This window comes from Octopus bimaculoides, chromosome 4 (assembly GCF_001194135.2).
Source record: "Octopus bimaculoides isolate UCB-OBI-ISO-001 chromosome 4, ASM119413v2, whole genome shotgun sequence".
Lineage (NCBI taxonomy): Eukaryota > Metazoa > Mollusca > Cephalopoda > Octopoda > Octopodidae > Octopus > Octopus bimaculoides.
Window position 1 is genome coordinate 67,263,126 of NC_068984.1, and position 11,044 is coordinate 67,274,169.

Sequence of the window (11,044 nt, forward strand, 5' to 3'; positions counted from 1 at the left end):
CCATCAGCCGAAATCTTTCGCAGGAAATGAAACAACAGGCAAGCCAAGACCAAGAGGCAGATTTATTTCTCAGTTGAGTCGCTCTCACTTTTCGGATCTATTTTAAAACGGGGGCCACATTTTTCATTAATGTTTTACGTAGTATTTTTGGTACGGAAAGACTTTCAAACTTCGTATACTTATCTATTTTGTGTTATAGAACAGAAAAATATTTTTGTATTCGAATTTATTTCATGTAAAAGATTGTCTTATTTCGATAATTTCAACCAATCACTGACAAGTATTCAGTTGTTTACATTTACCCCTTTGGCTGATTAAGCGATGTAAAGCGTATTTAATCTCCATACCTTCGTTTTATTTGCTTTTTTCGTTTTAAATTTACTTTAAACCTAACCCTAACCCTAGGGTTAAGGTTAGGGTTAGGGTTAGGGTTAATTGTTTCAGAATCGTTTGTTTATGTAGTCGGCACTTAATGTATATGGGCTGAATGGACGTCAGTGATTGGTTGAAATTAGAGAAATACGACAACTTTCACATGGAATAACTTATGGATTTCTTTTTTTTTAAAGAAGACTAAGAGAAAAAAATGTTTTATATGACACATTCTACCAGTGTTCCAAGTTTCAAAGTGTTTCGTTAATTAAAAATGTGGCCCCCGTTTTAAAAAAGATCCCACTTTTCTTCTGCCACCGTTAATCTTTTTTCACTTTTATATTTCGGAAGTTTGGTTCTGTCCTAATAAGTTCTTATACATTATAACATAGCAGTATTTACTTAATAACCGTACTATTTAGACTATCTTAGAAGTTCGCTTCGTAAGTACATGTTTCGAAGTTCGATCTCACTGCACGGTAGTTAGTGCAAGTATCTTCCACCACTGTGCTTTGGAGTTGACGAATGCCATGCAGCCAATAATTTGGTAGGCGAAATCAGTGGAAGTTCTGTCGAACATGTATACTTATATTTATCATTGTTTACTGGTGTATCGAGTTTCTTGACTCAATGCCAAAGAGAGATACCTTAGCCATTCAATCAAAAACAGTCGATGAAATAATAATTATCAGGCTTAAGAAATGGAGTCGATATGATTGCTCCACCCTCAAATGGACTAAAGGTGCTGCTCCAACAAGGCCGTAGTCCAATGATTAAAACCAGTAAATAATGCAAACGTGAAAGCAGTGCAATCATTTTATCTCTGAAAAGTACACATTTTAACATAATGGAGAAAAATCTCGGAAGAAGCATTCTCATTCTTTTTGCTTTCTATCAAGATATTAGATATTGAGGAAGTAGTGGTTTAGCAGTATCACACCAAACAGAATATCTATTTTTCAAGTCTATCGCTAGTTTACAGAAAGAAAAGGTTACGCTTGCATTTTTCCAAGGCTAACTTCATCTAATCCGCATATATGCGCTATTGGTTTATTGATCATAGATCAGGAGACAAATATATTTTTCATCGCAGAAGAGACCAAACCGCTGGACAGAGAACTACCACACTAAAGAATCGCATGGCTACCATCCTTTCCAATATTAAAAGCAATCATGTAGATACTTTTCCTTAGTGAACAATTGCATTCGATTCCGAGTGATAGGCAATTAATATACTGCAGATCTGTATAATACCGTGGCTAATCCAATGAAGATAAAATTCTGATCTCTGCATGAAGCTCATTTATATTTCATTTGCAATTAGAATACATGGAGTGCGTAAGCCTGAAATGTGACTCTGTGTGTGTACGTGTGTAAATATGTGTATGTATGTGTTTGCATGTGCGGCATGTGAATATATATATATAAGGAGAGATAGATAACTAGATTCAAACACATACATATATGTAATTATGTATATATATGTATGTTTTATATCCCACGACATATCAGTGTTTATCTAAAGACTATTATCCATACGTATTTACATTTCGATATGTATATTTTTATCTATCTTTAACCGTTTTACTTTTCTTCTCTCCTCGCTCAACCTTTAACGTTTATTTCTCCCACCCCTTTTCGCTAACTTTCCTGTTTTGTATGCGAGCATGAGTATGTCCACATATATATAATTATATATACATCCATATAGCATGTATATATATATATATATATATATATATATATATATATATATATATATATATATATATATGTATATATATATACATATATATATATATATATATATATATGCATGTATACATGTATATTTGTATATATATATATATATACACATATACAGCATTTATATATATATACACACCCACATAAATACAGCACACACACACACACGCACACACACATACGTACACACGCACGCATTTATATATTTCCGATCCCAGTGCTTGGATTTGATCATCTATATACCATTGATGAGGAAATCGGCTGCTAAATGTGCTCTAGACGTCTGTCACCGACAAGCCCGAGGATTGGTGAAATCATGTGATCTGTTATTTCTGCTGATCGTAGCGGACGACTTTCGCCCGTCACCGTTATAAACACGAGTGCTTTTAAGCACCGTGAGTCCTTATGAAGGTCTTTTCGTAATATAACAATATTCTACGTGTATGCATGCCTGTATGTATTTATTTCATTATTGCATACAAACACACGCATACGCATATTGTATGTATTTAGAGTGTTCGTGCTAAATTTGACGATTTTTATGTCTCTTTTTTTTTCAGGAATAGCTTGATGTTTGGTGAACGGTCAATGGCGTTGGAGAGTGTAAAGATTAAAGTATGAATAGAGAAAAGGCTAGTTGACATGAATTGCAAACCATCTGAATGTTACAAAATTTTTTTTTGTATCATAATAATTCGCCCCGAGTGTCAAAATGTCGATATGGTGATTCCTTCTCAGTAATCTGTGAACTCTGTAAAGGTTGTACGACACGACGTGGCCAGCTGAAAAGGGCACAACAGGCGTTCTGACTGCGTCTGCACGCCGAATTTCATTCAAAAACTGATGTATAGGGCCTCAGGATCAAACCTGACGGCTATGTAAAGCTGCTGGAAACTGTGGCCAATCCATCGCTGGAGGGGTTGCAGCTGAATTACCAAATATGCGACAGCAAGATTCGTCTCCTTGCTATATCTCTGGAAAGAGTCGGAAGTTTTTGTCGGAGAATTACTACAACTTAACTAGCATCAGTTTCTGGCCCACAAATTTTCCTGATTGAAGTCCAATGGATTACTACGTGTGAAGCGCGGTTGAGTAAAACACCAACCGGTCTACTTTACAACACCAAGGCCGTGCTGGTGGTCAACATAAAGGAAGTATTCGAAGATCTTCTCTGGAACACAATAAGAAACGCACATTGTAGGCTTCAGAAGCATTTTGAGGCCGTAGTGTAAGATGACGCTCTTCTCAAAATCCTTTTGCAACTCAAATCGCTTCCCTTCCAGCGTGGTTTTTAGTTTAAGGATGAGCCATAAGTTACACGGTGCCATAACGGGAGAGGAGGGAATCTGTCAAACAAGTTGTGTATTGTTCGTGACCAGTAAAGCTTGCATTATGTGGGCGGAATGAGTGAGCGTATCAGCGTGGTGAAATTGGCAATTCTGTGCCACCCACATATCTGACAGCTTTCGATGCACAGCATCAGGCAGGTCATGACATATAAACTCAAGACAGTATTCGTTATTGATTGTTTGGCCTTGTCGCCAAACACATCAACATTACCTTTACATTACTACAAGCCTATATGCATTTTGGGGCCTTGCTATATATGGATGCTTCCAATAGCAGCACTGGAATAGTTTTCCGGGTTTGAATCATAAGCTCATGTCTCATCACTAGTAATGATGGTTTTCACAAAGTCTGGGTCGTAGTTTGCACAGTTCAGCATGTCCTGAGCGATTTCCATGCGATGTTGCTTCTGCTGCTCCACCAGCGCCTTGGGGACGAATTTCGTCAGCACTCACCGCATGCACAAATGCTCTATCAAAATGAGATGCAGTGATCCTTTGCTTATTCTCGCTTCATGAGCAATTTCCTGGATTGTTTCACGGCGGCCTTCCATGACAATTCGCCAAACCTTCTCAATCGGCTCCTTGTTTCGGCTCGTGGATGACCTGTTTGAGCGTGTCTCGCTCTCCACTGAGGTGCAAACGTGTTTGAAGCAGTTGTAGCATTCCTTCATCTAAGTTTTGCTCATGGCATCATCGACAAAGGCCTGCTGAATCTTCTGGATAATTTGTGCCCGAGTATCATCAAGCTTTTGGATAAACTCGATGCAATAACTTTGCTCGGTGCGTTCGGTAATCTTGTGAGAACACAAAAATCAGACGAGCGCGCACTACACGTCTATATTCTAGGTGTAATAGCCGGGAACTGACACGTTCTACCTGCACGAAAATTTTCAAACATGCGCAGGAAGAGTGGTGGCACCTTCTACCTTGGGAATTTTTCCCACGCAGCATTAAGTTTGACGGTAGAAAATAAAGTTGGATAGCTTTTGAAAGCACCACGTATTCAACATTCCTGGCTATTTATGAAATATATAACGCCCGTCTGAGCTATGTAAATCACGTTAGCGGGGAAAATCCTTTAGAAATTAGTATAATCTAACAACAAAGCATAAAATATTCGGCAAAATTTGGCGTTTTTGCTATTGCTTAGTTCCAGACCAGTCGTGTTCGAGTAAATCTATTATATGGAAGCTTTCTAGTTGTATTTATTATCCAGTCTTTTCTTTCTGTTATCAACTACAACTACTGCTATACAGGCGTCCTTCGTTTCCATGGCAGGAGGATGCAATATAAAGTAAATTTGACTATTATTTCTAGTTGGTCGAGTGACCACACAGAGGCTTTCTCATTTGCTTGTTTAATAATTTGAAATACATGCCGCAACAAATCTTACATTTTTAGTCAAAATGATGAAAAGTGTTTATACTGCTCATTTGGACGGGCATATCATATACACACTGGGAAAATATTTGTGTATATACACACACACACACATAAAATAATACTTCTTTTCTAATATAGAAACAAGCAGAAATCAATACATAGGCGGTATATCCGTGAGTGTGTTAGCAGTATACACGTGTGTCTGAATACATATGCAAAGAGAAATTTCTACTGCTTCTACAAATGTATATTTGTATGCGTGCGCTTCTGTTGCGGCGAAGACTGTTTGCCTGCAAATTTCTGATATTTGTTATGAAAAAGGAACTATCATGGATTTATAGTAATTTTTCTCCTGTCTTTGTAATTCAATATTTATTTGGACTCATGAATCGATTTGTTTTACGAGATTAATTCGATTAAACTTTTTCCCCAGTAATATTTTTAACCATTTGATTTTATGTTTCGTATCAATAAGTATTCAGTGCCTGCAGTAGTTATCTGAAATTTTGTTTTAATAATCCGAAGTAAAGAAAAAATATTATGTCATTTAATTATACATCTAATATGGAGAAAACCCGTCTTTGAAAAAAAAAAACAAGATATAATTTTGAATTAAAGAAAACATTTTCTTGAGCAGAAATAAATTACATAAATTGCACACACACAGACGCTTACACACAAACAATCTATAAATCAAATTCAATGGAAATAAGCTTAATCTTGGCTATTTTTGGTAATTTACGTGAGAGATGACGTCAGTACGACATACCAGAAGATCTTTTCTTTTCCTTTTGATTGTGTAATTCATTTTTCCCCCCTTCTAAGCGTGGAAGCATACTTGCATTGTATTGTATTTTTTCCAGGCCCTCTACATATTTTACTTCCGAATTGATCATGATATGGGTATAAGCAACACACGTTTAAATCAATCAAGTAATGACCGGTATTTTATTATTCACTATTAGTCGCTTGCTTGTTACGATATAAATTATAAATGAGCCTATTTTAACCAATATTAGTAATTCTGAAAGCGACGAGCTAGCAGAATCGTCAGCGCGCCGGGGCAAATGTTTAGCTGTATTTCGTCCGTCTTTATGTTCTGAGTTCAAATTTCGTCGAGGTTGACTTTACCATTCATCCTTTCGGGTTTGATAAAATAAGCAGCAGCTAAGCATTGTGATCGATGTAATCGACGTCCCCCAGCACCGAAATTGATGACATTGTGCCAAAATTTGGAACCGATATCGGTAATTTTGGAAACAATCTACAAGGCAAACGGCATTTCCACGAGAAATATAAATAAAATTCATTAAAACAAATAACCAAGAAGCTTCTATTGCATCTCTTTGTCACCCCTAATGTATAAGTAGCTAAGGAGTTCTCATCCAATGATAGAGATAAGTAAAACCCGAACTTCACGGTGAAAATCATACAATTTTCGAAGCAAGTAGTAGACGTTCCAATTTCTTTTAGCGTGTACACATGAGCCAAAGCCTCATAGTGATATTCAGTATAAAGCAAAGCAATTTGTGATACGTTGTATTGGTTAGACATTATCTAGGAATTCGACTTTAACATTACGGTTGGGTTTACGGTTAGGTTTTACGGTTAACGTTAGGGTTCCGGTTTAGGATTAGAGATTCACGTTGCACTTAAAGTTATGATTTTGATTTAGGTCTTAGGGTCAATAAACGGGATAGTGACGGTTGAAAGCTATAGTTATAGTAAAGTTTATATGCATATGTGCATGTGCAAGAGCCGAAATAATTAAAATTGGTTACTTTTTGATTTGAAAATATCTACTTTCGATCGTATAGTCAGAGATTCTTGCGTAATGAAAGATGTACCTACTGAAGGTGCCCACCGCCATTACATTCCACTATGGATATTTACTGTTTTACCACGATACACATCCATCACATGATGTAACTACTTCTAATAACACAGATGAATTATTCATAGTTTGTCATTGAGGTTTTACCTAAATATTGTAACTTGCACAGGGATGGCTCCGTAGTTAAGTAGGTCACATTGTTATCGGGTACAAATCCACTGCATGTTATCTTGTGAAAATGCATTCTACCATACTGTAGCCTTTACTAAAGCCTTGTTAGTGAGATTTGGAAGCACAACTGTTGGACTGCACCTGCTGTTGTGACTTTAAAGTCAGCCCATTGTCAGCTTCTAACACTGCCATTTTGCACTTGAGTGCATTAACATAGAGAATAGGCTTTGCCTTAGAAAAACATGTGACTGTCAGTTTCTTTGGGATGTTAAAAAGCGTCAAGACAAAGCGATATAAAAAAAGGTAAGCTTTGATTACATTACTTATTTTTATGGTTGCTTATTAAAAATCTTATACATTATCATAGATTTGCATTCTAATTATTGAGAATGATATGTAGGTTTTGGTATGATAGTTACGGTATAAAACGTATACAAGTCCTCAAAGTTTACATTGGCGAGAGTTGAACGTAGAACACGAGATTACTTAAACTTATACTTACTATCGGTGACATTAACAATTCTTGAAGCAATCAATAAAGCCAACTACTTTTCTACGAGTAATTGCATTTGAAATTCGCTGAAATAACCAAGAAACATTCTTTTTCATTATAGCAAGTGTCAACGAGGCGGCGACGAAGCTGCTTTACGTTAACAAGAGTTGAAGGGCAATAACTCTTGCTCAAAGTTGCGTGAATTGTGTTTTATTATATCAATATTATTTTTTTCATGCTGAAGAAAATATTTGAAAAAATAAAAATGGAATTACAGAAATATCAGTCCTCGAAAATAATAGCAGTAAATAATTGAGTTATATCTCAGTTGCAAAGTTTTACGTATAACATTTTTTCATATTTTAAACATAGCATCTCAATCTGGATAATATTACGTCACAATGATAACATTGGCATTAAAAAAAAACTTTTTATGCATATCCTACAAATAACTACTGACGTTAGAATAAGCTTATGACGTCACAATATTTAAAAACTACAGTAGAGTTATTTTATATGAATGGTGTGTTACATCACGGAGTCTTTGTTATAGTTGGATTTTAAAAATACTGTAGGGTGTTCCATTCTGCATTCTAGCCATTTTGTCATACATCCACAATTTACCTACATGAACATCTACACGAGTATATATACCCTGATACATGCAAACACACATATGAATAGTAAGTACCCAATTTGAGGAGATGATATGCGTACCCAGAGAATTCGGTGAACATACAGGTATATCGAAAATAGGGCATGGAAACGACTGAAAAAAATCAACGAAAGACACGGAAACATGAAAATACCTCTCATCGGCCACGGAAATCCAGACTATAAGTGCAGTTTCGGTGCATTTAAAGTCTGGAGATTTCTAATTCCATGGTACTACCCGTCTGATTGCACCATGGAAATATATATATGGGTAGATGTGCACATACACGTTTACATAACTACATAAATACACAAGGAAATACACAAACAGGTATTGACCTTTCGTTGGATACAGAAGATTATGATAGGAGTGGCGTAGGAGTGGCTGTGTGGTAAGTAGCTTGCTTACCAACCACATGGTTCCGGGTTCAGTCCCACTGCATGACATCTTGGGCAAGTGTCTTCTACTATAGCCGCGGGCCGACCAAAGCCTTGTGAGTGGATTTGGTAGACGGAAACTAAAAGAAGCCTGTCGTATGTATGTATATATATATATGTATGCGCGCGCGTGCATGCGTGTATGTTTGTCTCTGTTTGTCCCCCCCCCCTCCAACATCGCTTGACAACCGATGCTGGTGAGTTTACGTCCCCGTAACATGGCGGTTCGGCAAAATAGACTGATAGAATAAGTACTAGGCTTACAAAGCATAAGTGCTTGTGTCGGTTTGCTCGACTAAAAGCGGTGCTCCAGAGTGGCCATAGTCAAATGACTGAAACAAGTAAAAGAATAAAAGAATAAAAGAGTATACTCATCAAGTAAGTAGCGTAAAAGAAGCGGAGATAAGGTTTTATAGTGGTAGGGAGGAAAACAACAAACAAACAAAAGAGCGTCTGTCCTCACCGAAATTCTCAAGCGAAAAGGCAAAACGGAAAAAAAGAAATTCTGATATTGAGTGTTACAGAAAGAGGGGAAAAAAGAAAATAAGAGTGGTGTAGTGATGAAACAGCAGATAAAGAACAGAATAAGAGAGGAGGGGAACATAGAGAGAGTGAGATAGGGAGTAACGAGGGTAAAAAAGTAAGTAGCATGGAATACAAGATAGAAAAAATAAAATGTCGGTGAGAGCGAGAGAGAAAGAGATAGGAGGAAAGGGAGAGTGAGGGGAAAGGGTAAGAAAAAGAAAAAGAAAGAAAGGATGGAGGCGTGAAGACAAGAGAATACTTACAACGTGGTTGTAGGGCATCAATATATTTGTGTGTGTGCGCTCGCGAGTGTGTGAGAATACTTTGATTCGGCGTTGTGCGTGTGACTGTGTGTAAGTACGATACACGGGACGTTAATGTGTATGATTGGCAGGGTAGGGGTAGAGTGAGTACTACGTCTCGTCTACAACCGACAATGGAAATTTTTATCAAAACACCCTTTGTTTGTTTGCCAGAGAGCAGATTGTCTGAAGCTGATACCGTTTGACAGTTAGATGACCTCTAGCCTCGCTGACCTTGAATTATGACAGGAATATTAGTACTCTAGCTCGCAATCGATTAAGGGGGAAGCTGAAAGAATCGTTAGCACGGCCGGACAAAATGATCTTATCCAATGGAAAAGCGAATATCGATACAACTTGGCACCCTTGACAATGCAACTCATTTCTATAGCTGAGTGCATTGGAGCATCGTAAAATAACATGATTTGCTCAAGAACACAACACAGCCCAGTCCGGGAATCGAACACAATACTTCGTGATTGGGAGCCTGACACTCTAAACACTGAGCTAGAGAAGAAGTAAAGCCAGTGTTGAGTTAATGGTTCTAACGTGTTGTCTGAAAGCTTTGTGTATGTAACTATAGCACTGTCTCAGATACGAGCGCAAATACCCCTAAGCTTTCTTGAAAGTCAGAAATGTGTTGTTTTTTGTGGCCGGAAAAACGCAAAAAGTAGAGAGAGAGAAAAAACAAAAAAACAACCACCATTTGAACATATTTTTGTTTCATCGCCTGTAATGGGATAGCAATCACGTGTTCTGTCGTCAGATTATAAATAATGTGTAGCTAACTGCTCCTCTTCATCCACCTGTTTAAGTTTGACGGTAAATAAGTGTCTATTCCAGTATCATAATTTCCTTCTTACTTGAGTACACACACGCAAACCCTGCATGATCTCTATCACTTTCTCTCTCTCTCTCTCACTCCCTCTCTCTCGCGGATCCTGTAGCTCTCTAAATTTCGATTTTATCTCTCAAATTAGTTTACAGCAATAGTGAACTGATTTTCATATACAATACGACATTCATTCTCACTTAAGCGCTTAAAACTCCTCATCTAGTAATCATTTTCTACAGCCTCAAATATATAATTATCTACTTCACCGAATGAACACTTTAAACGTAGCGAAACGATCATAGTATAAAAAAAAGTTTATATTAGATTGAAGGAAACACAAAATATACACGCCTAAGAGAATAATGGACTGAAAATCTTGTGGTTGAAGTAAGAGAAACTTAAATCATGTTCGCTAATGTTGTAAAGAAAATATAATGAATTATGTAAATCGTGATGTTCTCTGTCATATTTGTTTTACATCAAATACTGTATGTCAATTCCAGTAATGCTGGTGTGTTAAATTCTCTACCCTGAGTGGAACCAAGTTAATATGGGTAATTTTTTTTTATTCAAAATGATAAAAGCAGAGGACGTTGAAAACAATGTTCTTCTCACTTAACCAGGGAGAATCAAATTCGTTTCGTATGTTGAATATAAATTTGAAAGCATTGATTTCCGACAAGCAATAATGTAGGAATTTGGTGAAGTTCGTTGAAAGATTGTTTCGATTAATTTAACATCATCTTCCTTAGCTTTCAAGTAAACGTCTAGAATTGTATGTAGTTTGAATATTTTCGTGTATTAAACATAATTCGGAAAGTTTTATTTGCTTTTCGTTCATTTCCTGGCACTTTATCTGTTTGCTGTAACTTTCACTTTCAATATAGATAAACGATAACAACTTCCTAAAGAAAAATAAAACAAATTGCAACATATTCGCAG

The 11,044-nt window shown here is 36.7% G+C and overlaps 1 long non-coding RNA gene across 1 annotated transcript in view; it reads right to left on the reverse strand.

The window, feature by feature from the left end:
• The window catches only part of LOC128247594 (uncharacterized), a 133,351-nt gene extending 125,681 nt beyond the window's left edge, over positions 1–7,670 (reverse strand). The window contains exon 1 of the long non-coding RNA XR_008263935.1: positions 7,358–7,670. This is a non-coding gene — a long non-coding RNA (uncharacterized LOC128247594). The remainder of the gene's footprint in view (positions 1–7,357) is intronic.
• Positions 7,671–11,044: the final 3,374 nt, after the last annotated feature.